Source organism: Cyprinus carpio, chromosome A7 (genome assembly GCF_018340385.1).
Source record: "Cyprinus carpio isolate SPL01 chromosome A7, ASM1834038v1, whole genome shotgun sequence".
Classification (NCBI taxonomy): Eukaryota; Metazoa; Chordata; class Actinopteri; order Cypriniformes; family Cyprinidae; genus Cyprinus; species Cyprinus carpio.
Genome location: NC_056578.1, coordinates 36,043,221 through 36,069,857, shown reverse-complemented (window position 1 = coordinate 36,069,857; position 26,637 = coordinate 36,043,221). Strand labels below are relative to the sequence as shown.

The following is a 26,637-nucleotide window of genomic DNA, read 5'->3' as shown; positions in this document are numbered from 1 at the left end:
ATGTGGTTGGCTATGATTGTTGATACATGCAGCATTTTCTGTTTCAGTCTGAACAGAAAAACTTTGTCTGAGGTCTGAGAGCCATTTGCACTTGGGCCTGTCTTTGAAATACTCATCGTCACACCTTTAATAAACCAAGATATTGTGTTGTGTGCAATTGTCACATTCTTTGATTTGCTTCCAGTTTTGTGTGTTTTGTAACCTAGATAACCCCTTTGAGTGACGAAAGTTTAGAAAGGCATATAGTAGGTCATGCGACACAATGCGATAGCCGAAAGAATGGGTTTTAAAGCTGCTCTTGTGGATTCCAGTGATGCCAGTAATTCCACTTGGCTTTTGTCAGAAAGAAGCACATGATGATGTTTTGATAACATTATCAAAGTTACTGTTGTTAGTGCGTTTCTGTGTGTAGTTTACTGGAAGGGTTTTTTGTTACTGGAGGAATGAAAGGTTAAAAGTCGGAATCGAAAGAATTTGTTTGCAGGCATTTATTAAAGTGTACTTCAACCATAAGAGGCCATGATAAAATCAATGCAATGGCCTCTTGTGGCCTAATGCTTTGTCATGTTGTTGCCAGCATTTTATATTAGACACTAATGTGCAATAAAAAGTATATTCATTATATAATAATTACAAAAAACATAAACCTCTTCTTCCAAGTAGTATACAGTTCATTATTTGGCAAGACTGTAGATGCATAGCTTCACTAATGTAGTTACTATTAACGTTCCACTCATTCTCCTTCAATCAGACTTTAGTTTTATAACTGTTTTCTGTGATCTGTTTTGAGATTTAACACTATAAAAGATTTTTGATGTCAAAAACCCAAAAATTAGGTTGGTTCAACTAAAGTGACAATGTCAAAACATTCACAAGTTAACTGAGCTGACTGAAATTTTTGACCTTTTATAGAGAAGGGATAGTTTTGATAATGAATTTAAATCTTGTCATCATTGTTAAATTCTTTCTTCTGTGAAGGAAAATGTTTAGCGGAATGTTTCTAAACATGTTCTTTGTTTATACATGACTGGATCTTTCAAGCTCCAAGAAGAAGAAAAATACATTTCTAGATTCATATTCTAGTTTCATATACAAAATCAAAACACAAGTTTTGTGTGTCAGAACAAAGTGTTTTTTTTTTTTTTTTTTTTCTGCAGGTGAACTTAGATCTTACCTGTTATCCAATTGATTCATATGATTTGCAACAAAGTACACAAGTTGTGTTAAACACTTTTATGGTACTTTACTAGTGCTTGACAGCTTCCAGTTAGCTTCATTGTATGGTAAAGAACAGCTTGAACATTCTGCTCGACATCGTCTTTTGTGCTCTGTGGAAGGAAAGAAAGTCAAAGAGATTTAAACAACATTAGGGTGAGTAAATGATGACAGAATTGTATTTTTTTTTTTTTTTTTTTTTAGGCTGAGACTATATTGGGAATACAGAACAACTTTATATTTTAAGGACACACAATCAATAAAACTTTTGTAGCACAATTCCTAATGGCAGGCCTTCTTGCACGGCACATGTGCAATATCTCACTTCTTAGTAGAGAGCTACGAACTAAACTGGTTGTGTCCGATTAGTGAGACACCTAAAATGTGCAGCGTGTACTCGTAGAAAATAGAAATGGAATTTTAATTTTCTATTTCAATCTAAAACACTTGGTATAATCCAAATTTTTTGACTTGCCGTCCACATGCTTTCAAAAGGCTAATGTTTAAGCATATGGGTTAATGCCCAACCATCTGGCACAATTGAATGGCTCTTGAGTGGAGAGGATGGGCTTTAATTGTTTGTAGAGTGAGATTGTGGATCTGCTCATTACTGATTAATGCAGAGCGTGTGGAGTGGCCGAGCACACAGATGTCTCTTCCTCTTTACTGACATGGAGGTGACACATCTGTCATTCTTTCTAATGACAACACTGCCAGCTTATACACACACTCTGTGCCTGAAGCTCTTTAAGTTCAAGGGAGTTAAGGCTGCTGTACAAATGTGTGGTATTAATGTATTAATTAATTTGTCCGGCATGAGTGATACCTAAAATCATATGCCTTGTGGAGGAGATGTATTACTTTCTTAAGAGTTACACTTCCCATAGACTAGAACCTAAGACATATTTTGAGGTGGGCTTTTTTGACCTAGTTAGTACCTTAACTTCAAGCACATTGGTGTGATGCAGCCTGTTCTTCAAAGCCTATCGCAGAAGTTCAGAAAGACGTTCATGTATTTGGAAATGACAGTCAAGTGTTGCCTGGCAGTACCAATGCACAAGCTTGCAAATCACTTTCTTCTTTTTAGTAGGCTTTTGTAATGGGTATAATCTTTTCTGAAGATTAATGTTTCTGCTCGAGTGAGAATATCAGTTTCAAAGACTCATCTCATGCTGGCCTTCTGCCAGAGCAGTAGCGTTGATAGGTGGGAGTCTGTGTTATGAGTTGGCTAATATGTAGTGAGGATTATTCATCCAACAAACCTTCTGCTGCCATGTTAAAGAGTTGTTGACTCAGTGCCTGGGATTTGTGCACTGCTGGTATCTTTAGTCATAGAAATGTTGCATTGTATTGCTTAGGATGGTTAGTAAAGACTTCAGTTTCATTATTCAGAAATTTCAGTTTTCAGCCACACAATGGGCCTCTGTCAGTACTTCATATGGCCCTCTAGATCCGTTAATGTTGTGTTTAGGGCCTTTTGCACCGCTGGAACCTTTTCATAGTACCAGAACTAATTGTGGAACTACCCACTTTTTTGCGTTTTGCCTTTTTCGAGAACCAAATTAGCTTCTACTCCAGAGCAGGGTCTAACCAGCACAATTGGTACTCTTCCTAGTACACACTGTAGGTGCGAATGCAGCCCTTTAAATGGTACTGGGAAATAGTTCGCGCAAAATCCTCCCAGTACTTTTGTTCTGTACTTTTAGTTAGATCGGTAAACATTCTCTAAAAACAAAATTAACATTGACATTTTGAGCGGCTTTAGCATTGGGCAGTTTGATTCCTGATGTCAGTTTTTGGAAATAGTTGGAAAGTTCATTCCAGTTTAATTCAAAGAAATTTTATTGATTCTTTGAAAAACGAGAGGCGAGGTGATAAAGTATAATAAATATAAAGTATGCTAAGCAGTAAAATGAATGTTATGTGTCGTTTAGCTGTATCTGTGATGTCACTGAGTTTTGATTGTGATTGAATCTGTTATTTTTTACGATTTTTGATGTTTTGACAGAGCGACAGAAAAAATACTCACTTAAAAATTCACTTGTTTTCAGCTTTTGGTGTGATAATGCAACCTACAAATTAGTGTTGCCATGGTACCAAAATTTCAGTATTCGGTAGAATCGGTACCAATACCTGTGAAAATCCACGGTTCTCGTACCAATTTTGGTACCAAAGCAAAACACAAAAACATGCTAATTAAAAAATGTAACTATACTTTCATTTAATCCAAACTGTGTACATATTTAATTTTAAAGGGATTTTGGATTTTAAAGCCAAGAATAACAACTAATTTGGCTAAAAAATTAATTTAAAAAAGCCCAGAACTGCTTTTCTGACTGATGACACAGTGTTAATTTGTACATTCTCTAACACGTATATTTTAGATTCACATTAAAAAGCCTCTGGTGTATAAAAATAGTAAATATCATGTCATCCAGTTTTTTTACCCTAATAAAAGTTTTAGGAGCATTACATAGTTAATAAAGAAACTTTATTATTAATTCTAATGCTCATTATATTAGCGTTAGCCACGCTTATGCTAACGATTAACTACTCTAATAACGGTGTTCATTTCAAGCTGACGTTCAAATTAAAATATTTCATAGTATTCATAACAGAAGCGGTGTTTCCCACAGCGGCATATACAAATTCATTCTCTGCAGCAGGAGGTGCTTGTAGAGCGCGCAAGAGAGAGAGGTTTCCCCGGTAACGGCTGTAATCAAATAAGCGCTGAGCCTGCGCTCACAAACGCATCTCAGGCATTAACTTACAGGCAAGATTACACGAAAATGGCATCCATACTTTTCTGAAGACATAGTCGGTTTTCTTCAGAAATACAGTGATATAAAAACACCCGCACCAGGTTTAGACTTTGACACGTGCAGTGCTCATGTTTATTCAACGAAGTCAACGCCTTTTGGGAAATCTGTTTGTTGTGGTCATTTTTGATATTTCCCAGTGTATGGGAAACACTGTGAAACTTACCTGTTGAACTCTTTAATTAGATCTGGGTGTCTGTCTTTAAAGTGTTTTGTTAGTTTGGGGTGTTTCCTCCTTTTGAGGTTGCCTCATCTCAGTGCTTTTATGAAGAGAGCGCATCTGCGCACCTTTCGGATAGCGCACCAAGAACCAGGTTGACCAGGTACTCGGTACCACTGTTACCTAAAAAAAACTGGTACCGTAACATTTTCGTTTTTTTTTAGTACCGGATTGGTACCGAAATACCAGGATTTTTGACAACACTACTACAAATGAGTCCGTGAATGGTGTCAATCGGAGTAATCAAAATCTCCTCTTAGAACTGAATGACGGAATCAGAAATACAGAATATGTTTGAAAGCACCATAGTAAGGTCTTGAAAGGTTTCAGTTTTTCCCTAATAGTACATGTTTGAAAAAGTTTCCATAATTATTTTTGGTATTTGGACTACTGGTTTGAAAGTAGTACTTTCTGGCCGTTAAATTTCTCTGATGTCATTTTCTACAGTCCAGTTTTTGCAATATCCAAATCTTGGCACAGTCCTCAGCTCTGTAGTAATTCAGTGGGTTTAACGGTATTTGTGTGATTGTGTGACGGTGTGTGTGAGGTAAGGGTCTCTGGGAGTTTGGCAGGCTGCTTGGGTTTGTTTCCAGGCCCAAGTGAGGCTTGGTGTTTTTCAGTCCAATAGAAACATTCCAGCTAGAGCCATATGAGAGTCAGCCCGGGTCACAGCATGGCTGTTCCTCCTCAGCACACTATAATGAATCTTTAATACCTACTGTCATTAGTCTTAATGCGCTACTGGGATTATTGTGAATTACTGCTAGCACTGGGTGGGGCGGCAGAGTTTGGGGGATTTACTGTATGTTAGTATTCATCATCCTGGCAGAGATGTTCTGGTATGTATTAAAGCCAACAGTATCTTGATCATTTGGGTTTTTTTTTTTTTTTTTTTTTTTTTTTTTTTTTTTTTGCATAAAAAAAATTGTCTGAGCTTTATGAAGTTGTATAGTATTTGAATAAAAACTAAGTCATTTTTTTTAATACAGTCAAATTATATTGATGTGAAATAATCTGAATGTATTATATAAGCAATATATGTAGTAGAAACTCAAACCCGATCTCATGAGAAAGCATTGCTATGTTATGAGGTGGTGATTTTGTAATTAATTTGTGTGATGTGATTTGTACATAAGTGTATAAGTTTTAGAAAAAATATAAGCATGAATGTTCACCCCTAAACCCAAACCCAATTATGTGAAGTATTTTACCCTATTGCACTGACATAAAACGTGTTTGTTTGTTTTTTCTGAACATAATCCAAAAATCTGAGAAACCCAAAAAATAAATAAATAAGTCATAATTTGTGAATATTTATTATATCATGTAAATATTGCTTGGTTGCCTTCAGGTACTGTATGTCCAGTCAAGTAATGTAATAAATATTTATAAGAAATCATGTTGTCACAAATGTAAATTTAACACTGATTTCCTCAAAATTAGCCTGAATCTTCATGACATACTCCACAGAGGTGATTTGAGCATGGCAATGTGCAATGCCTCCTCTCACATACATGGCTTAGATTTGTCATGTAGGGTCAAAGCTATGCAGGATCTTCAGTGGTAAGAGTGAAAGGGTTAAGCTGAATCTGTCAAATCATTTAAAATCACTTTGAATCTGTCCTCCATTGAAAACACTGCTGTAAACGCTGTGCAGGTGTTCTGATAAATCCTTATCTGAAGTGCTGGGCATTGTCTAGTCTCACAGAGCCAGACGTCTGACTATCAGTAAGAAGTGGTTCACATTGCTGCTGCTTCTTGCCAGCCAATCAGATTGAAGCTTGCTTTTTTAGTCATTAACATCAACATTGTGCTGGATTACTGTGTTTTGTAGTGGTATACTAATATAATATAACAACATAATATAGCCTAATATAGTAGTTAGCATTTGTTTTGTAGAATTTGGCCCACCTATTTTCATGGTCAGTATGCAAGCTAACTCGAAATGCAAGCTTACCAATGGAACCTTGTCACATTTCTGGGATTCTCAGCAGTGGAAGTAGTCATAGTTGGGTAAACTTCTAAAGTAATGAATAGAAATGAAAAAAAAAAGTTCTCAATCTTAACTAACTATGACTTTTGCCTCAATAAACTCTTAATTACTGCTTATTAATAGATAGTAAGGTAGTTTCTAAGTTTAGGTATGGGGTAGAATTAAGGCATCTAAAATATGGTCATGCAGAATAAGGCATTTATATGTGCTTCATAAGTACTTATAAACAGCCAATATGCTAGTCATATGTATGCTTATAAGCAATTAGTTAAAAGTGAGAATTGGTTCTTAAAATAAAGTGAAAATAAAATTGTTACATTTTTGTAATTTAACAGCATGGTTATGCACTTTTGCATTACAGTATGTAAGTAAATAAATAAATACAAATCAATTAAAAAAAAAAAAAAAAAAAAAAAGGTTGCTAGAATTGCAGTGTTTATAACTGTGGAAATATGCCATCACAGTCTCTGAAAAAGATCCATCCTGCTTGCATTCCCAGGGTTCTTGCATGCCTCTCCGCAGACCTTTGGTCCTGGTGTGGTTTCACTCCAACACCAAAAACTGTCAGTTTCTCTCAGTGCAGTAAATCTTGTCCACTTTGTGTGGTACTTTCTTTTTCTTTTTTTCTTTCAAACATTCTGAAGAAACTTTGCTTGCATACAAGGAAAGAAGGAATTGGAAACAATGTCCCTTGTAATCTGAATTGCTCATGGTAGGTCTGACAAAGAAAGTGGCCAATCATTAACTCTTTGAGCTCATTTGTTGTTGGCATGGTTTATTATTGTTGTAAAAGTTATTGTATTGTTGTTCAGACCAGTGCATTAATTGCATTGTAGAACGATAGATAGTAAACACACTGTCCATGCCAATGAATGGCTTTCTTCTCCTAACAGCTGTGCTTTATTTATACAAATCAATCAAGCTTTTTACACCATGCTTTGTAGTGAAGAGAGCATGACTAGTAGTTTAGATATTTTTGAATGGTGATGATGGCTGGTATGGAACTATGAGTTCTCTAAATCTTGATCGTATAGAGGTTTTTTTTTTTTTTTTTTTTTTTTTTGAGTAGCACACTGCAAGACATAAATCTCCATTTTAAAAGCATGTCCTATTTTATTAAACAATGTCTCATTTTAAGCTATTTTGTAGCCACAGGAACTTGTAAATTACACTCATACCATTTAGGAAGGTCACATCCACATTCCAGCCATTTCAACATGTCAAAATTGAAAATGATGATACAAATGTTTGCATTTAGAAAAAGAAAAAAATACAATTCTCCCATCATTTACCCACATACCATCCCAGATTTATATGATAAATTCATCAAATATATTTTTGGTAGAAAAATACAGTTCACAGGTGGCAGAAAGTTCCAAAAAAAAGCACATACTGTACTTATTTTTTTAATGGTAATCCATACAACCCCAATGGATCGTAAAGAATATGTATGTTATGTTTTATTGCTGCAGACTTATTGTCTGTTTAGGACATAGTTTAAGATGTAATGTGCTTTTAGATATCCATGTCCCATTTAACCAGCTCTTGTATGACACTTGTCATGTCATTTCCTGTGTATTTATGGCCTCTAACCATATGAAGCACACTGTCAGTAAGAGGATCAGTGTTACCATCCTGCTAAGAATAAAGCTTTTGTCACTAAGGAATGTTGCCTGCGGTGTAACTGGTGTGACTTTTGAACTGTCCACAACAGTCATCAAAGAAAATGTAAAAGTCCTTGTGTTGGTCAGATTCTTTTGTAGTGAGTTATGGCGTACGTTTCATGGGCATTTTACTCTTACTGCAGGTTGTTTTGAAGTTTAACAGTTTAATGCAGTGGTCACCAGTTAGGGGATGGTGGTCCAGATCCAGACCCAAGACTGGTTCCACCCAAACCATGAATCATTTCTTGTACATTTTTTCATATTTTACCTTGTAGTTCTGAACACTGTTAACATGCACACTTGTTTAGTATGTTTTACAAGGAAAAAAATACTTTGAGATTGTATATTAGATTAATCAGTATCATAAGGCTAGGAAGTACTTTTCTCTTATGTTGTAAGATGTTCTCTTAGTTTATTGGTGCTTTTTTCAATATGCATATGTTATTTTTATTATTTTTTTTTTTAAGTTGCAGCACTTTGAGCTCTCTTGTCCACCATAAAAAAAACAAACAAACAAAAAAAAAAACTCTTGAGCACCAGCATTTTAGAAATATTTCTGAAAAATTGTGACACTGAAGACTGGAGTAGTAATAGATGTGGAAAATTCCACTTTGCCATGGCTGGATTTTTAAATATATTAAAAGAAAACTGATTTTAATTTGCGACAATATTTCACAATATTACTGTTTTTACTTTATTTTTGATTAAATGCAGCTTTGGGGAACATAAGAGACAAGATGTGGCATTTGCTTGTGCAATATGTTCAAGCCTTTGCTAAGAATAAAACAGGAACTGGAATTGTTGGAACATTAATTAAATACATCTGTTCCAGCATGTTGTTTGATTGTCTTTCATTACAGTCTTTTCATAGTATGCCCTCAATATCATCTATATTTCTTTATGCAGGAAGCATAAGTCACCTGCAGAGATGATTCATAGTCATGTAGAATTGTTAAAGTGAAAAATATTTGCATATTGCTTTGTTTGCATGGGCGGTTGCTGTCAGATGTTTCCATACTGGTCACTGAGAGTTCAGAGTGCACTAGGCAGATACCTGTAACGCTCAGTAGGACACTAGAGGGAATCCCTGTGTTTGTCTCATCATCACAGCTAATCAGATTGGCCTCCTTTCTCAGAGTTCCAAGTGGGATGTTTTACCAAAGTATGTTGGTTTCCCCTCCCCCAGCAGGCAGCAGGCCCCATGTGATTAATGTGGGCTGTGTTTCTGGTCACCACCTGTTTCTTAGCAAGCAATAGCACAGAACTTCAATGCAGCTCTAAAGCTGTACTGTTTACAGTTTTAGACCACACTTATGCAATGTGTGGGCGACCATGTATATTTAAAGAGCTAGCATACCCAAAAACCAAAAGATTCTCTCATTGTTTTCTCACCCTATGCTGTTCTCATGGTATATATTGTTCCCCTAATATTACCAAAACAAATCATGTTTATAAAATGGAACAGCAGCTGTGAAATTCTTCAAAATAACTTGTTTTTGTTCGACATGAGGGAATGGCTTGAATTTTTAAATAATGATAGATTTTTCAACATTTCATTCATGCTCAAAAGTAGTTACATTGCAGCAGAAGAAATTAAAGGGGTCGTATGATACGATTTCAAATTTTCCTTTCTCTTTGGAGTGTTACAATCTCTTGGTGAATAAAGAAGATCTGTAAAGTTGCAAAGACTAAAGTCTCAAAAGTTGAGACTCGTCCACGCCCCCCTGAAACGGCTCGTTCTAACACACCCTCACATATCTGCGTCAGTAAGTGGGAAGATTTGCATAACGCCGCCCAAATGTTCACGCAAAGAAAGTACCTTTTATTCTCATTGTAGTATTGTTGTTGCCGTCGCCGCCATGTCGTATAGACGCTGTGTGTTTCACTGTGAAAGCGAAACTACTTTGTTTGGCCTTCCGAAAGAGGATGATATCCGCCTCGTCATGCCATCAACTTCACGCTGTTGATTCGCTGAATCGGCTTTCACCGTGGATGAAGCGGACTCCAGCCCGGGGTCGTCACATGTGGTTGCTGCAAGCACAAGGTACGCTTCTTCGTAGAATCCACCTCAAGCTGCTGCCTCTGCTCACTCAACCGGCCGAGTCTCACTCTAGAATGTGGCTCACTCTAGGCCTCCGGCCTCTCCTCACTCAAGGCGGCGGTGAGTGATGCTGTTTCGTTGAGAAAGCGAAACTACTTTGTTTGGCCTTCCAAAAGAAGACACGACTAGAAATCATGTTTATATCACGTTTATAATGGTTTTTATGTTTATGTTTCGTCGCTCCTGCTGGACAGGGCATCACGATATGTTAAGAGGTGTAACATTTCCATAACACGTTTGAGGCATTCGGCCAATCACAATGCACTGGATAGCTGGCCAATCAGGGCACACCTCTCTTTTCAGACCGATGAACCTTTTAAAAATCTATGCGTTTCAGAAGGCGTGGCGTAGAGGAGAAACAATAATGTACAGTATGTGGAAAATAATGTGTTTTTTTTTTTTTTTTTTTACCTTAAACCACATAAACATATTTCATTACACCAATTACGCAAAATAATGTTTTTCAACTTAATATCATTTTTTTTTTTTTTGCAGCATCATATGACCCCTTTAAATTTTGAAATAAAAATTGTCATATACTCACCCTCATGTCATTCCAAAACTGGATGACTTTTTTTTTTCTTTCCTTCTGCATTGTTTTGTCTTTTTTTAGCTCCATGCAATGAAGGTCATTGATGCCCATTGTTGTTTTTGACCCCATTAACTTATATTGTATGGGGAAAAATAGTCAAAACATTTAAAACTGATATCATCAAAAACTGATATTATAAAAGAGTGAGAAGTTTTCTTCATATATACTCTTTGCTCTTTAATAATTAGTTTAATACAGCTCTGTGCAGCTCGCTCGATTGAATTGTGAGGGTAGTGTTCTGCTGTTCAGGGTAAATAGTTATGTTTCTGGTTGGGAAATGTTCCAAACTAAATCGTACTGTTCTGTGCAGTTGGACAGATGTTTGTGGATGTGATCCAGCCCTGCCCTGTCAAGCCTGATAACATAGCTTCTTTGGATTTCGAAGATATTTAAGGCTTTATAGGGATACAGTAGCCATTTTCATTAGACTTTAAGTCATCTTGAGGATTTAGTTGTGTCTGTTAAAGAACTGCAGAAGAAATCTTGCTAATTTAGTCAAATTTAGCTGGTAAATCATGGGAGAATTATTAGGCTGATAATATTGCCATATTTATGGTCATCTGTTTTGGTGAACATTGAAAACTGTTTTAGCACCACTCATTGGTGGAAAAACTTTAAAAGTGCCACAAAGCATCATAATATCATTTTGCAGAAATGTCACCACAGACACTTTTTTTTCCTCCAATGAGCCTGGATTGAATTTTAGCATGATATATAGGCAGCAACCCATAGCGTGTCACAAAAATGGTCCTCACATGAATCAACCAGAAAATAGGTCTGATATTAGCATGTTGCGAAGCTAAAGACTCAATAATAATAAATAATAATGATATAATAATAATAAAAAAAATTTTTGTTAGAATGAATTTAAGACATTTTGGTTATTGAATGAAAGACATTTAAAATTATTTCTGTCAAATCTGTCAACTCAGCCACTATTTTGGATGAATTTCTCATTATGGGATTCCCTGCTTTACTGAAACTGCTGTCTTGAAAGCAAGACTCCCATTCTACACTGAAAGATATTGCTTTGAGAAGTAGTTTTTTTTTCCACTTTATAGCTCCCTTTTAGGCCATTTTTTAAAAGTTGTGGGAGTCTTCCTTCCTGGTAAACTGAGCTCGGTTTGAGACATGTCAGGTAGACAGTTTATGGAGATCTGTGGTTTTTTTCATCTCCTGACCGTTAGGGGCCGTGTGCTACATTCCTGGATGTGTTTGGGAAGCTCCTCTTCGCGTTCTGCTGCAGTCTGGTCTGGCTTTCCTCTTCCTGCTCCCACACATGTCCACAGCTACAGTTATCATTTAAACAGGGCTGAGGTTATGTGCAGTTAAAGAACGCGGCCATCAACGAAAAAGCTCATTCCTGCTTAATGTGTTGCTGACTAATAGATGAGCAATGCGACATTGTGCTTTAAAACTCACGTTTACATCCACCAGCACAGTGTTAACAACACACCCACACACACTTACACAGGGTGGGAATGGCACACAGTTGCTTCTCTTCACTAGCACAGAAACATCTACCTAATGTGCTTGACGCTGCCGTTTAATCACTTGAACTTTAAGGGGTAGTTCACTCAAAAATTCTGTAATTTATTCATGACATTTACCATGTTGTTTCAAACCTGTATGGCTTTCTTACTTCTGTGGAACCCAAAAGAAGATATTTGGAAGAACACATCTTTGAAGCAAGAAAGTCTTACAAGTTTGACACGACATAAAAGGTATGTTTCATTTTTGGGTGAACACTCTCTTTTAGGACTGTAATTCAGCATTTTTATTTTTCAGAGACTTGTTTAAGCAGTTTTTTTAGATTTAGATGTTCATTTAAGGGTTTGTTTTGAATCAATATCACTAGGCCTGGTGTGGTGTAGTCTCGCGTAGCCAGACCTTCAGTCTGACGGCTGAAGGTCTGGAATCCATGGCAGCTTTTATTGGCCAAGGCCCACCCATAAGGCTGTTTGACCAACATGTCAAACAACTAATCACAGTTCGTTTCGTTCAGCATCACGTTTCGGGGCATGGAAATGTCGCCACAATAACAGACCAGTGTGTAAATCTCTCGGACGTATTTGAAAAATTCTATGCCGCAAACTTTAAATATTACACATACTTTTGAAACTCCAGTGTTTAGTTGATCTTGATAAGCACTCATCGTCACAGTTGTAAACACTTAAAGAATGTTAGAGAACGAGACACACACATCTCCCAGAAATCCTGTAGAATTCAACCAATCCGATGAAGTCTTCAACACTCCTGAAGTGTTTCCACTTTTGTGTCCCATATGCATCAGACGTTTAGCCAACGGTCCATGGGTGTGACGTCTGAGGCTGACACTAGGTGTGGGGTAACTTAACCCATGCATGAGCTGGGTAAACCTGAAGAAACAAAATGTTACAAATTTGGTCAAGTCTTATTTGTGACTTGACGTTGAAGTTCAAACTTGACCTTTAGATATTTGATGAAGATTTTGGCCTGTAAATAGCTATGTTTGCATTATTGAAAAATTAAGCTGCCCAGGGGTGTTATCAAGATGGCAAAGTGTACTAACTTGCTTGTTTCTAAAAGGACTTCATTGTAGTGGTGGAGAGCCTTTCTATAAAAAACATCTCAACAATACGGTCATATTCATCATTACTCTCACTGTAGTTTTGCATAGCCAGACCTTTGACTGACAGCATAATGTCTGACTTTCTTGTAAAGTGGCATTTTATTCAGCGTCATATTTAGGGCAAATGTAACATTGCATGTTTAACTAAGTGCCTCAAACACTTGTTTAAGTTTTAACCACTGTGACTGGTTTGCTCTTTTGCTGTACCAGTGTCAGAGTCTGGGTGATGTAACAGCAGCCAGAAACAGAAGTGCACTGTGTAATGGGTTCACTGGGGTTAGGCTTGCCCTGGCACCAAACCAACACTGCATGCTCCAAGATGCTACTCCATTGGCACTGTGCCAGAGTCTTGCTCAGAAACACATACTGGCATAACTCTGAGACACTCTGAGGACTCCACAGGTCCCATCTGTTTGCTGGTATGTCTCTGAACTATGACATTAACAGTGTTCAGCTGGACCTTCCTGTTTGAAATTCTCATTAGTCAAGGGATTCCTACAGACTGTGTTGCAGATGTTAAAAAGTTAGTTTATGCAAAAATGAAAATACTTTCAATTACTCATCCTCATGTTGTTCCAAATCTGTAAGACAACTTTGAAACAAATTAGTTTTTTTTTTTTCTAATATATATATTTTTTTTATGAAACCTAAGATGCATCTTTTCCTCATTGAAACATTTCATCAAATTGCTTCAAAAATGTCATAAAGGTATCGTAAACGTACTCAAATGAATCAAGCAGTTTAATCCAAGTCTTCTGAAGAACAGATGATGAATGTGATTAACATATTTAATGTAGGCTTTTATTCTCACATAAATATTGATCAATGCACATTAGGGTTGGGCCGATAAATGATGCCATCGTCCATCCCTGATGGCTGATAGACATCATGATATTGTGCCGGCAGATTCACGATTTCAAGATTTGTGATCAGGACTTTCTAACCAGAAGACCTTAGTCAGTCCGTGTCGGCTGCAACACCTCCAGCACTACCACACTGTGCACAGATGCTCCACAAGGCTGTGTGTTCAGCCCGCTACTCTTCACGCTGCTGACCCACGACTGCACTGCCAAGTTCAGCTCCAACCACATCATCAAGTTTGCTGATGACGCAACTGTGGTAGGTCTCATCAGCAACAACGATGAAACTCCCTACAGAAAGGAAGTGACACAACTGGTTTAATGGTGTAGTGCAAACAACCTGTCCCTCAATGTGAATAAGACAAAAGAGGTTGTGATGGATCTCAGAAGAAACTCTATTGACCACCCCCCACTGACCATCGACAGCTCGACTGTGGAGAGTCAGCAGCACTAAATTCCTGGGGGTGCACATAACAGAAGACCTCACCTGGACCACCAACACACATCACACAATACATCACTCTCCAAGAAGGCACAACAGTGGCTCCACTTCTTGCGCCGACTTAAAAGGGCAAGTCTCCCTCCACCCATCCTCACCACATTCTACAGGGGAACCATTGAGAGCGTGCTGACAAGCTGCATCACTGTCTGGTATTGGAACTGTAGTGCCGCAGTCCGCAAGACCCTCCAGCGGACAGGTAACACCGCTGCAAAGATCATCGGTGCCCCTCTCCCCTCCATTCTGGACATTTTCCTTGCACGATGCTCCAGTAAAACTACCAGTATCCTGAAGTACCCCACCTATCCCTCCCACATGCTCTTCCAGCTCTTGCCATCAGGAAGACGGTACCGGAGCATCAGGGCCCACTCTGCAAGACTGCTCAACGGCTTTCTCCCCCAGGCTGTGAGAGCCCTCAATTTCAATCACCTCAGCCCCCACTGAAACCTCATCCACAACCCTAGCTCCTGAAACCAGGACCCTTCCCCCACCCCACCACACCACATGAAAACTGTTGAAAACCTCAAGAACATTGTGCAATTCTGAGTGTGCTACACATAGATGAGTGGGCTGGACAAACCACCTGTAGAAAAACAGACGCTTTCCTATCTGTACGCACCAGACACTTTCTTATAAACACTCCATGTTTCAAGGAAAACATTGTGCAATTCTGAGTGTGCTACACACAGGTGAGTGGGCTAGAAAAACCACCTGTAGAAAAACACACTCTTTCCTCTCTATATGCACCAGACACCTTCTTGTAAACACTACATGTTACTTAAAAAAGAGAACACGTTTTACTTGTGAATGCACCACAAATCATACTGCACTACTTGCTTCTTAACCTTAAATTCCTCTTTTGCGCAATATCATTCAAAGTCATTATGTATAATACTTGTAAAGTCTGTCTTAGGTTGTGTGTATGTATAGTCAATTATTTATAGTTTATGTATAGTTAGATTACCGCTTCAGATAGTTAGCTATGTAGGTCTAAAAAGTTTTCTTACGTCTAGTGTTTTATGTTTATGTTGTTTATTTTTGTAGCACTGTGGACTGCGCGACACGACATTTCATTCCACTGTATGTCCACACATTTAGCAGAATGATAATAAAGCTTAACTTGGACTTGATTATATATCTGGTGGGTTTTTGTTAAATGTGAGCTAAAATCATCACAAGTAAAAGAACCAAAGACTTAAACTACTTCAGTCTGTGTGCATTGAATTTATTTAGTACACAAGTTTCACAATTTGAGTTGAATTACTGAAATAAATGAACCTTTCCACGACATTCTAATTTATTGAGATGCACATGTACAGTATGCGTTTGTTAAACATATCACAATAGTCACAATATTTGTTATAATTACAATATGGAGCCCTGGTTTTGCTCTTGGAACAATTGGTGCTCAGTTTCAGTGTTCACACGTGTATGCTGTCACCAGTTGTTTAGTCCAATCCAACCATGCCAGCTTCATAATCGATACAGTGGATGCCGTCTGGCACATTGCAGCTGTTGACCAGGGGCAAGGTCACATTTCCCTATGTGAATGATTCTAAACCAATTATTTATTATAGAGCTTTAGAAGTCTGCACATCCTTTGGAAGGATGTGCAGACTTCTAAAGCTCTATAATAAATAAACAGAACAGAAAAAAAATATATGTTAGGTCAGACATATATTACACCAAAATTCTGACCTAACATATATTTTCTTTCTGCTTCTGTAAGGTTGTAAGAGGTCTACTTTCAGCTGTACTATTTTTTTTTTAGTTTATTTTTTTTCTGTTTGGATGCAAAGCATTAAACTGCTTATACCCACAATGCTGTAGATCCTCTGTGTGACAAAAGCTCAGTGTTAACGGATAGCCGCTCTTGGATCCAGTCCCCTTGCAACATTATCCAAATCTGCATCATTTTGTGCTATCAGATGCACAGCAGGAGGAAGAATAGTGTCGCTCAGATGGGGTCAATCCGCAGGACAATGTGCTCTTGTTTCTCATAGGCCGTTTGGGCTGGTGGGTGACTAAAGGAATGGAATAAGCACAGTTTGAGTGAGTGAGTCAGTGCTCATGGGCCGTTTAACTGCCTCAGAGTGCTGGATCAATGATTTATCTGGGCCCCTGCACTTCACAGCTTTGAAAACAGCTACCATATAAACAATCACCCCTGTCCTCCTCTTTTACTTCCTCCCACCTTGACTGTGCACTAAGCAATGACCTGTACTCATCATGATATTCCCCCAGCTCCAATTCAGCTCAGCGTTATTCTGAACATGAGCCAGGGACTGGCATATGGTTGAATGTCTAAAGGATATCACATAGTCATTTGTCAAGCATGATTTACTGATATCTAGGTATGGGAATATCATTGCGGGTGGGTTTATTTGACTTTGGCCTGTAATGTAACAGTCAACCAAGAATCCAAGAAACCAATCCATGAAGTCCCAATATTGGACAGTAACTTTTATGGTAGGGATATTTTGTGCATCCCACAGTGCTCCAGCATTGTGACGGTGGCTTTTGCATGGACTAGTAACATTTACATTTTCTTCAGATCTTATTTGATGTAACTAGTTCGCTTGTCATTTATAATGTGAGATGCAACATTGAGCACCCTAAACCATTAGTGTCGTTTTAGGAGAGACAGAATGGCAGAGCTAGAGTAGTGTGCTGTCTAAACAGCGGTTTGGGGTCATGCTGTTCAGATGTCAATAACGGATGGGTTTATTGATGCATTAGCAGAGAGGACAGTCCTAATAGCCTCAGTCTTCCTGCCTGAAAAGGCAGCAACCCTCATTTCTGATTAATGGATCATTAGATGCCAGAGCTTTTTCAGACACACTGCTGGCTGTTGTATTAAAGTTTGCATAGCACCCATAAAACATTAGCATTGATTTCATGACTGTAAAGACAATGAAATAGTGTTGTATGATTTAAAATTTTCATAATTGAAAGATAACTACTTCTGTGTTGTTCATGAAGTGAAATACTACTTAAGGCCACTGTATAGTAGTGTAGTCAACAATGGCAACAGGACACAGACAGCTTGGTCTTTCCTGACTCTCATTTGTATGATCACTAAAGGTACTTGCTGTTTGTAGCGTGATGATTTGATCTAAGGTCAGTTAATATAGCATTTTTATGTGCTAATGGACACGTTTCCCAGTTTTTAACAACATTCATCTGGGATAATGTGATTTCTTCATCACTGAGGAAACCTTTCCAAGAAACCTCATAAAGAGCAGAGAGACGGCTCCCTCAGTGAGTTTTCCTTTGGCCTCTGAATCTGAAGAGTACAGCTCGCTCCTGTTACATCGCCTTGTGAAAACAGTACACCATTGTTTGCTGCGGAATGCACAGAGAATTTTGTGTCCAAAGTTGGAAAGGAGGCTTAGCTTAAATCTGACTCTTCATTGTTTATTATTCACATTTCGTCATGTTTACTTTGTTTTTTGAGTAAAAAAAAATAAAAAATGCCATTTTGCATCAAATTTTAATTTTGTGAGGATCACTCTTTGAAAGTTTGGCCTTCAAGAATAATCGCTCCATACGCATGAAATCCTGCCTCTCACCCACTTAGGAAACAAAATACTCTTACGTAACATAAGTCAAAAGTTACATTTTAAATAAGAGACTATTAGATTGTGTGTGTGTCTGTGTGCGTTGTCGTCTTTTTCTTTTTTTTGGGGGGTGGCTGTTTTCCTCACATGACACTCTTGAGATTCTTCAGTGCAGCTGGAATTAGGAAATATAATACTACACGTACTTACATACTGTACTGACCCATTGTGAAAATGTTAAAGTTATAAACATCTATAAAAAGCTTGTCTAGATCAATAATTGTTCAAAAGTACATTTTAAAAAGTAATTTATACATATTTGACATTTTTGGGTGACAAAGTAAAAAAGTTCAGGGTGTCCTGATTCATAATTTAAAATAAATAAATAAAATAAAAATAAGCTCTTTAAAATGATTAAAGCTAATGTGCAGTAATATACAGGAAAAATAAAAAAGGAAACAACTTGATCATTTGATACAGGAGGTAAAATAACAATCATTACATGGCAAGGTTGTTAAATGCCATGTGGTACAACCTCTGCAAAAAATATATGTGAATTATTAGTTTTTGATATTTGTTTAAAAATAAATGAAGAAATAACAAATAAATAAAACCTGAATTTTTGATTGGCTGTTTTTAAATTAACATATGTAAACTCACAAGTATTCAAAGAGTAAAAATACTTTTTTTTTTTTTTTAATGGTATAAAAGTTTTTCAAAGCCATATGAAATTAGTGTGACTTCAAATATTACATTTCTTACAACTTGGTATGCGTAAACCTAGATTTTCATTTTCTTTATCTTGGAAAAGTAAGCACTTTAATTTTTTTTTATACCAAAAAGTTTAACATAATGCTGCAGTATATAGTCCATCACCACTGTCATATTGACTAGCTAAATATGATCAACATATTTCACTTGATATTTGAGACTCTGTAAATTGTCATTGAGCTCATATGGCTCTGAATCTCGTGTGGTGACAGCAGCTGTTTGTGGCCACCCACATCCCGGCTCGGTCATCAGCTGCACTAATTTTAGGCTCTTTACATGTCAGGAAGAATGGTAAACCTGCAAGCCTTTCAACGCAGAGACCTTGATTGGAATTTGACATAACGTTTCCACCCAAAGTTTAAAAACAAACCCAGCAAACCATCTATTAAGCATTTTGGATCCTCTGTGCACATGTTTTAAAAGAATCCTTCTGTAAATCTTCAACAAAGCATTAAAGATGAAGAACGCCAGAATGAGGGCTGAAGACTCTGGCCTCTTCTTACTTTGTTTACACAGTTTCATAGCCATTAGAATGACATGAACACATCAGAATCTGTGGTATGTGCTATTACAGTCTTAAGATTCTGAGCCTGTTTTGGGCAAGTATCCTTGGTGCTTTAACAAAATGATGCTACCGATGATGCTATCTTCTACACACTGCACTGCACTGCACTCCCATCTTATCACATCTGGACAGAAAAGACACGTATGTCAGAATGCTGTTCATTGACTTTAGCTCAGCATTCAATACAATCATCCCCCAGTGAGTAAACTCTCCCTACTGGGTCTCAACACGCCACTCTGCAACTGGATTCCAGACTTCCTGACAGAGAGACCACAGTCAGTGCGCATGGGTGGCAGAACATCAGGCACCATCACATTGAGCAAAGGTGCCCCTCAAGGCCGTGTGCTCAGTCCACTGCTGTTCATGCTGCTCATCCACGAGTGCACAGCCAAGTCAGAATCCAGCCTCATTGTCAAGTTTGCTGATGACACAACAGTAGTGGGCCTCATCAGCAACGACAACGAAACACCATACAAAGAGGAGGGGGAACAACTGGTGAGCTGATGCCACAACAACAATCTGTCTGTCAATATGGACAAGACAAAAGAGATCGTTGCTGATTTCCGGAGAAGGTCAACTGACCATCTTCCTCTGCTCATCAGCGGCTCTGTTGTAGAGAGAGTCAGGAGCACCAAGTTTCTCAGTATGCACATCTCTGATGACCTCACCTGCTCCATCAACACCAACTCTGCTGTGAAGAAGACATAACAACATCTTCACTTCATTTTTCACTTCATTTTGATTTATTCATCCAAATTTGGCAAATTCCAAGAAAATCTGTTATACTGTAAATTCCATTTTTATGATTCCACGACTCCGTCCTCTTTTTCAACTTCATGGAAATCATAAGGCCCTAAATGTGCTTATTTTCAGCTCTGCTGCAGTACTGAACATCTCCCATTAAATGAAAGATGCCTCTGATATGTGACTCAAGTACACAAGACTGATCATCACTCATGTGAACACAGACCCTCGTTTCACATCCCTGACTAATTGCTGCAAGGCACCACTGCTTAGACATGGAGCGCTATTGAAATTTGAGTAATGCGTCCCCTCTAGCTCTGTCATGAGGCATCATAAGTCTCTTTCTGTTTCACACTAACCCTATCTGTCTCATCCTCTCCCAAACTAAGATTTGTTCATTTTTTTTTTTTTTTTTCATTTTAAATGGATGTTTTAAACTCTAAACTCTTTAGATTAAGCACTGGCATATCTCACTGCACAATGATTTAATTCTGTTATAGGGTAGTTGATGTATCAAAGTTTTAGGTTAACATTTAAATTATAAAAAGAAATTGGTATGGGTTACTAAACTTGGACTGGTCAATTTGTTTTGGGTTTTATTTTGTCTTTAGTTTCTTTTTTTTCTTTTTAATGCTTGTTTGAATAAAACTGTAAAGAAAATAAGTTTTTATTATTTTATTCTTTTATTTTTTATTCTTCAATTATGAATTGGTGTAGAAACATTATAGATTTATAAAGTTGATTTAAAAACTCTTATGTTCAAATTAAATGCTTTTATATAATTCAGTTTTTATTGGAGTGTTGATTATTAAATATATTTGATTCATTAATTTATTATTAAAGGGATAGCTCAGCCAAAAATGAAAATTACCCCATAATGTACTTACCCTAAACCCATCCTAAGCTCTATTCGGACAGTAGTTGTTTCTCAGGGGGATGTAAGTGATTTTTACCGTTTACAAGGGGTAGTCGGTGATTTAATTGCAGTCCGAATCCAGGACATTGGTGTTTTTCTCTCACCACCCAAGTAAAAATCCCTGGCCGAATTACGTACTGTTTTTTGACAAACACCGAGGTCGTGTGGTAATTTAATTGCCGTCCGAATCCACATCATGAGTTTAAAATAAGAAATCGATTCACAATTCGGTGCTTAAACCCTTTTGGAGCACTCCCGAACACTGTAAGGTACGTTAACTGTTGTACTTCGGTGTAATTTGCATACATAATTATTTCTGAAATGCTGGAGTATTTAAAAGAATAATACTTCATAACTGCTCACGGATATATAGGCTACATAACTATATCGCGTATAATTATATACAACTATAGCGTGTCTTTTTAAACAGTTTAAATAATCAAATAATAGGATTATATATTATAAAATACGCTTGGAATAATAAGAATACATTTTACATAAGTATTTTTAAATACATTTTGCACAATAATAAGAATACATTTGTAAATAAAATTCATTTTATTTAAAGCAGACAATTATGTGACTGGTCACGTGAGCAGCGCGTTCTCAGGTTCGTAACTCACTCCTCCTCTGTGAATATATCGCCATCCGAATCCATGAGTTTTATCACTGAGGTGATATGTAAATTTATTTTTACAGACGTCCACATGAGAAACAATTACTGTCCGAATCGGGCTCTAGTTGCATATGACTTACTACTTCAGACCATTGCAATTGAAGTTGTATTAAAAAAATTACCTGGCTCTTCCAAGCTTTATAATGGCAGTGAATGGGGATCGTGATTTTGAAGACCAAAAAAATGCATCCATCCATCATAAAAAGTGCTCCACACAGCTCCAGGGGGTTAATAAAGGCCTTCTGAAGTGAATCGATGCATTTGTGAAAAATATGCATATATTTAAAACTATATAAACCGTAATCTCTAGCTTCCGCTAACTGTTGTATGCTCATTCACAAGAAAGTGGCGTTCCAACGGATGATGGAGGACGTGGGCATAGCGTAAGCTCCAGTGAAAATAAGCTCCTCTTTGCTTGTATTGAATTGCTCTGGTATTTTTCTTTATAAATCCTCATTTTGTACTTCTTATTCATGACCATTGTTTTGTTTTGCTCTCTCCTCTGCGCTTCCGCGTTTGTCACTTCTTACCCACGTCCTTTGTCATCCGCTGGAAGCTCCGGTGATGATATGCTAGTCTTGCGAGAGACAAATTTTGTTTACAGCAAAGGAAAACCAGTCTCCTCTTGGCTTATATTAAAATAATTTTTCTTTACAAATCCCAATTGTTTTTTTTTAGGATTCTAATTGTAACTATACCTAGACATTTATACAGCTATAAATTCATAAATACATATTTTCTGGAAATTGGTGGCATGTGGTGCAAAACATTATTGTTTTATTGATAGTTTTAGAAAATTATCAGAAGAAATTTAATACAAGCCCTGGACCATCACAACATCCCTGTATTTGTACTACTAATAATGTTGACCTAGTACAGTGATACCTTGTGGATGCTTATTTTTAGTTTTTTTTTTTTTTTTCTTTACAGTATGTTGGGCTGGGTTGGATTGTGATGTTGAATCAATGAGTCTCAGTGTGACCCTGAACAAGCCTGGTCACATACAGCAGCAGACTGAATTATTATTGACCAGAGAGCACAGCATTAGCCGAGCTGCCACTCCCATTACAACAACTGAATGCATCCCACAGATAATCTAAAGACACTCTGGAGGACTGACTTCATTTAGGCCACTCAATACACTCTCACACTCTGTAGTGCAGCCGTTTATGGCTTCCTTTTTGTGTCTTTGCACTGTAATCCAGGAAAAATGTCCTATTTCTGGTGTAGGCCAAGGGGTGAGTCATTTAGCAGTAAAGGACGTGAGTCTAAAACCGAAAGAGGAAATGGGGAAAATGAGTGCTGTTGTAATTTTCTGGATAGTCTGTACAGCATAAAGGTGATGACTGAGTGCCAAAACACTTGGAAGGTAACCAAACACAAGACTGTCCTAACGACATGATGACGGACTCATTCTTACTGAGAGTGATTTATAAGGTGCAATAAAACATCACACCCAGATATGCTGGTTTTCTCTGTTTTCCTGTGAATTGCACATCCCACACTGACCTTCATGAATCATATGATGCTTATTGCACACAAAAATATCAAGACTTTTCTCAAAACTGCAAGCTACAATCTGATTGGCTGGCTTCATACAGTTTTCAGCAGTCAAAGTTGACATTTCAAAACATGAAGCTTTCTTAGAGGCCCTTTATCTCAAAGCAACAGTGTTGTTATCATTAACTTTAATTGAAATAAAGCCAAAATAAAATAAGATGCAAGATGAAACACTTGATGAAACTTAAGAAATGCTTGCTTGGCCCAGGTTCAAGTAATAAAATTATTAACTGAAATAAAACTAAAACTAAACTGAGAAACTAAACTTTTTTTTTTTTTTTTTAAGCTAGTGTCACCAGTCATAGCTTAGCAATGATGTTAACAGAGACAGCCTATGATACGTGTAACTGACGTGTTTTGGTCATCAGTGATTTTGGAGAAGTTTTGGGTGAGGCTGGCATTGACCTCAGAGAAATCACAAAGTGCTCAGGCAGGAGGATTGTGTCCAGTGGTGTTAGTCAGACTAAACCCACTCCACCGCTGGGGATGTACAGTGTCCAAAACAGCCACACAAGAAGTTTCTAAGTAACATTTCTGTATAGTCACTGAAAGTGAAGTGACCCTGTGGAATGACCCCAGTTGATTTTTCCAGTACTGTCAATTTTTGCGACCGTCATAATTCACCATCAAACTCTAGCTCAGACGAGTGTGTGTATGCAAAATTAACAGTCATATACATTAAAAAAAAAAAAAAATTGTATATACACTGCTGGTCAAAAGTTTGGAATAATTAAGAATTTTTTCATGTTTTTGAAAAGTCTTTTATACTCATAAAGGTGATTATTTTTGGATCAAAAATAGAGTAGAAACAGTAGTGTTTTAAAATATAGTGTTATAGAATAGTTTTCTATTATAATGTATTTTAAAATATAACATATTCTGTAAATTTGAAATCAGTAAATGATTTTAAATCATATAAAATTATATATATATTTTTTAAATTACCTTTTTAAATAAATAAATAAGATTACAATTTTTATTTGTTTACCTGCATGTAATCTGGCCATTGACGTCAGAGAACTGAACATATGAATGTTATGTTAAATTATTAAAATATTAACATCTAAGGAGATACGTAAACGTAAGTAAATATTTAAGGTCAAAGGGGTTCAGCTGACAAAAAATTTGGGGAATACTTCATCTATAGAAATAAACTGACTAACAGATATCGTATGTTACAGTCAAGCCTGGTCAAGAGAGGCACCTGAGACACAGTGCAAACACTCTTCGCTCACACGTGGAGAGGATTATGGCCTTATCACACTGACACTGTTGTGAGAGTATTCCCCCTGTGATTGCTCTCTGGCCAAGAGATAATATTTGCCTGATGCGGTCCATTAGAAGACGTGGCATGTGATCAGAGCGGTTTGTTGTGTGTTTGTGTGAGTGACAGTAATGGTTCTCAGCCCCTGAGATCAATTCACAAGCTCTTACACTGAATGCCTTCTGTGGTGCTCATCCAAAATATGTTTGCTAAACATTCCCCTGTGTCTTGTGCCAGGAAAAGCCACAAACTTCCCATTCCTGCTTTTGATGTCATTTTATTCTCCGTTCAATATGTGTCAGAGCAGATTTCGGTAATCGTGATGCATTTGGTTTCTCAGATGTTTATTCACTTCCCCAGCTTCTCCTATGAGATCAAGACCTTTAACTCAAGACAAAAGCCTTTTGTGTTGTTATTTCATCTGTGGAGGATTTGCTGCTGCCAGTAAGCTGGAATGCATGATGGGGTAGCATAGGGCCATGAAATCAGGTTTATTTTTTCCTAAATTCTGTTGTTTCTTTGTTTTTGTTTTTTTTCATTACAATTTTTCTGGATTCCATAAAAAATTTTCTGGACTCCTTTTTAATGATTACATTTAATTTTATATTAATCAAAAAGCATGTTTAATTAATTAAAAGCATAAAACTTGTACACTTAAATATCGGTTTATTTAAAGTTTAACAAAAAATACATATTTAGGGCCCTATGAAATTTAATTTTTTTCTCACATTATTTTATTGTTACCATATTCTGTGTTTTAGCATCTCTAATTATTTGAATGCATAAAAACAACTTAATTTATTAATTTATTTTTACAATAGCCTTATTTCTTTTTTTCTCTCTCTCTCTTTTTAATTCTGTGTTGTGTATTTTCTGGTCATCAAACGAAGGTATAAATGTTTATTTTTTTATTTATCTTTTAATTAATGAAAATTAAACAAACTTTTTTTGGGAAACAAAGGTGATTTAATAACTTTATGAGTATTAGTAGTATTCAGGTCAAGTCATCTTTATTTATACAGCACTTTATACAATACAGATTGTCTCAAAGCAGCTTTACAGTGTCAAACAGGAAATTCATTTGTTAATAAAGCGAGAGGACAATAAGTCATTTTTCCAGCTAAAGTCAGTTTATTGATGATTCAGTGATGTCATCATCCAGTTCAGCTCTCTTCCAATAGTGTCTGTGCAATCAAGCCAACAATATTTCCAAAAAAAAACAAGCCAATATTGCCAGAAAAGTAGTATTATGGAAAAATTTCAGCGTTAAAATTATTACCGCATTTAAGGCAGGCCCAGACCCATATATCATCTTACATTGCATGCAGTTACAGACTAACATGATGCAAAACAACTGTCCATGTGATATTACTGTGCCTATTAGAAAGTAGTTAAATGCCCCTGTATTGATTTTTGTCATATATTTATATCATATGCTTTTCAAAAACGCACCCCTGTACATGATATGTGAATCTCAGCAGATTTTAACGGCAGCTGTTTCCTGCAGTAACAGGAATGTTGAGTATCAAAAGTTTGGCAGTCCATCCTCACTCTTTTCTCCAAGTCTGTTTAAAGTTTTTGTCTTCAGCAGGCCGATGATAGGCGTGAAGTATTGCTGTGTCTGTGACTGCACAGGAAGAGTTGAGGTGACACTTTAACGGGTGATTTTTGTCCTCGTCTGACCCGATTTCCTGGAGCGTCCAGGCCTCTTCCATTTAGTGTGTGGAGCAGTTGATGAATTTCTGAAGTACCGTTCATCAATATGTCAGAGGAGTAACTGTTCAACATCCACTTGATGTTTGGCAAGTGCTGTTCATCGTGAAGGGCTAAATAGACTTTTCCAACACGGCTTCCAGAGGCCGTTTGTAAAGTTATCTCTGTGTTTGACATAACCTCTTCTAGACGTTCAAAACATTACTTTACATAGCTCGCTAGATGCGTCATGATGGCTGTGAGCATATGGAGTGTTACAGTAGCTCATGGCTGTCAGCTGTACGGCGCTGGTGC

At 37.1% G+C, this 26,637-nt stretch overlaps 1 protein-coding gene across 7 annotated transcripts in view; it reads left to right on the top strand.

Moving 5' to 3' along the window:
* The window catches only part of LOC109082266 (unconventional myosin-IXAa-like), a 107,125-nt gene that overhangs the window by 31,272 nt on the left and 49,216 nt on the right, over positions 1 to 26,637 (top strand). The window lies entirely within an intron of this gene.